The sequence below is a fragment of the Corapipo altera genome, unplaced genomic scaffold, assembly GCF_003945725.1.
Source record: "Corapipo altera isolate COAL_440 unplaced genomic scaffold, ASM394572v1 308, whole genome shotgun sequence".
Taxonomy (NCBI): Eukaryota; Metazoa; Chordata; class Aves; order Passeriformes; family Pipridae; genus Corapipo; species Corapipo altera.
In genome coordinates this window covers 412,608-415,815 of record NW_020884925.1, presented here as the reverse complement: position 1 = coordinate 415,815, position 3,208 = coordinate 412,608, and positions in this window count along the sequence as shown.

The window sequence follows — 3,208 nt, the reverse complement described above, 5'->3', positions numbered from 1 at the left end:
CTCTCTGCTTCCCGGGAAGTCACAAGGGTGGGTGGGAGATGGAGCTTGATGGGATGGGGTTCAACAAGCACTGGCATCTCCACATCCTCCTTGGAGCAGTGAAACCCAGGAGTGTTGAGAGGAGCTCCCCAACAGCAGCCAGCCCACCTCCATCGTGGCTTTGGCAGCATCTCCCCAAAATTGCCTTGAGGTGTGTTTGGCTGGATGGGGTTGGACACATGGAGGAGAAGGGGATGAGGGGGATGGCTCCTGACAGCCAGAGAGCCTGAGTCCTGCCCAGTGGGGATGGAGGGATGGAGAGCCCCCCAGGGTGAGAGGGGGGCTCTGTTCCTGCTCAGAGACTTTCTGCTCACAGATGCCCTTCCAGCCCTTGGAATTGCTTGCTGAGTGCCCAACCTCAGATCCCTCTCTCCTGATTTGTAGCAAAGCAGCAGCCATCCCCCCAAAACTGCCCCCCAGCAGCTGTGTGTAAAACACCTGAATAAGATGAATTTTGCCTTTTTCTCTAACTCCTCCCATTCAGCCTTTCCCTGTGTCACCGTGTCTGTGCTCATTATGCGCTGTTGTGCACTGGGCTGTGATCCCTTCGTGCCACGGTGCTCCAGGCTCGGCCTGAGAGCTCTTCCTTGTCACCTGGAGCCCACCCTGCTCCAGGGGGGACGGAGCAGCCGCCCAAAACTGCCGGCATCCCTCTTCCTCCTCCTCTTCTCCAGGGATGTGGTGGTCACTGCCAGCTCAGCTGCTTGGCACAGTCACTGGTTGCGGGTTGTCCCAGCCCTCTGCCCTTTCAGAGAGGAGGAGGAGGGTGCGAAGCCTTCGTGCAGCTGGATGCTGCAGCACTGGAAATCATCCCATGCCATTTTCCCTGGGAGTTGTCTTCTGGCTCTGTTTGCTGCCTGTGGGATCTCTGAGGTGCTGGAAATAGTGGGCTGGATCCAACGCCCACCCACATCATTCCACAGTGGGAAAACCCTCGTGCGTGTTGCAGCTCTGAGTTGCCTGTGGTTGGGCATGGATGTTGAGGTGTGAGAGCTGCTGTTTGGCATGGCTGAGGGGGATAGGCTTCTCCTGCTTCCTTCCTCCTCTGGCTGCATCCCCCCATCCGCCCTGTCCCTTGTGTCCCATCAGAGTGGTCCAGTCAGCTGTGCTGGGACTCCTGTAGAGTTCCCTGCACTCTTGTTACACAGAGATCCTCCTGTCTCAGGTGGATGTGCCTTGAGAGCAAGGGGGAATGTCTGCAGTTCCCAAAGGAACAGAGCTGGAGATGGATGGGGGGCTTGGGGAGTCATCCAAGGGTCCTGGTGCCTTGGAGAGAAGGAGACAGGAGAGGCCTTCCTTGTGGGCTGGGTGGGAGAGGTAGGAGATGGAAGTTGGAAGTCCAAGCACTCAGGGAGAATGTGCCCAGCACCCAGGGCCTGCACCCAGGCCAGGCTCCAAGTGCTGCAGGGTCTCCAACTCCTGCTCCTATTCCAGGAGTGCAGCACTGCCACACAAGGTTGTGACAGAGTGGGATCTTGTACCATCCCTATGATCCTGCACAGTCCTACCTGCCCCTCACACCTAGTGCCCATCAAAATCCCCATCCCAAGGCACTGCTTGCATGGATAGGTCACCCCCCCGTACCTAAGTCGGGCTTTAATATGAGCCTATGATTGACTCAGTCTTAAACCACGTCCATCTCCTTCATCCATCTCTGTGACAGTGGCAGCTGCCTTGTCATCTCTCTGTCCTTTATATCATCTCCAGGTTTCATCTCTGAGGGTTTCACCATGATCAGTAGGATCCATTGAGTCCTGCAGGGTCTCTGACAGCCTTGGGCAGGCTGGATCATGGGCCCTGCTCATAGTCATGGCAAAACATGCCATCAGAGAGATGCCGAGATTCTTCCCAACAGAGCCGCCTTGCTTGGCAGGGGGTTTATTTTCCTCTTGTGTTAGTGACATCACTTATGGTTTTGTTGGGGAAGCTGCACTGACCCATCCCTGGTTTGTCCTGTGTTCCTGCCTGATGCTGGTTTTCCCACCCTGGGAAGCATAATTCCTGTCTGGGATGTGCTGAACATGAACACCAAATGCCCAAAAAAACTTTTACCCAATCCTTCAAAATACTTCAGTAAAAAACAACCTGTTTTCGTCGATACAAGTTGTCTTGGGGCCTGTCAGCATTGGCTTTGTGCCGTGTGAGAACAGTTTCTCCTCATCATTGGGATAAGAAAGGCTTTCTCCTCTTTCTCTTTTTTGGGCTGTAAGAGTTCTCATCTCTCTTTTCCTGCTGCTTTAAACCTCCTCTGGCTCCCTCCCACCTGCCTCAGCCTCAAAAGCCAGAGAGACACCCAAACCTCAGCCCTTCACGGCATCCCACCTCCTCTACCAGGGATTTGAGTCTTGTGTTTTCCTTGTTTGGGTCAAAAAACTTCGGAAGAAATTGGAGTCCTCCTGAAACCAGAGGAGGAAGACATGCACTGTCCCCAGGAATGGTGGCACCTCTCCAGGCTGGAATACCCACCCCAGCCCCTGGCTGGGCAGAGGGAAGTGGTGCTCCCCTCTCCATCACCTTTGCTGCAGGACTATGTCCCTGCTCTGTGCTCCAGATTCCAGCTTGGATCATTCATCCCAGCTTGATGTACTGGTTTGCCTTGTGCTGGACTGGTTTGGGGGTGTCCTGAGGACAAGGCTGGGATATCCCCATGAGGATGAGCTGAAATTTCCTCACCAGACCATGGGGCTGATGCTGAGGCTTTGGGAAAGGGAGTGGAGGGTTTTGGGGCGTCCTGGGACCAGGGCTGAGATGAGCTGAAATTTTCTCCCCAGTCAGTGGGGCCAGTGCTGAGTCTTTAGGGTGGGAAGCAGAGGGTTTGGGGGACGTGTCACCTCCTGGTGAAGGGGGCGACTGGGGATCCAGGTGCTCCTTCAGATGAGAAAAATATTTGGAGAGGAAAAGTGGCAGTGTGGGGCACGATGTGGTGGGTTTTGGGGTGGGTGTGGGTACCCCAGGGTGGTGACCCCCACCTGCCCTTCTGTGTCAGCTCAAGGAGCTGAAAGCGTGGCCTGGGGGGGGGGGGGGTCCGTGCCGGGCTGGGGTCTCACACGGCACCGCTCAGAGCGTGAAACACCCCAAAAAGCTCTTCCCCACCCGCACCGCGGCGGCTCCGGCTCCTCAGGCGGGGGATGCTCCGCTCCGGGCTTTGCCCGGCTCCGGCTCCCGATCC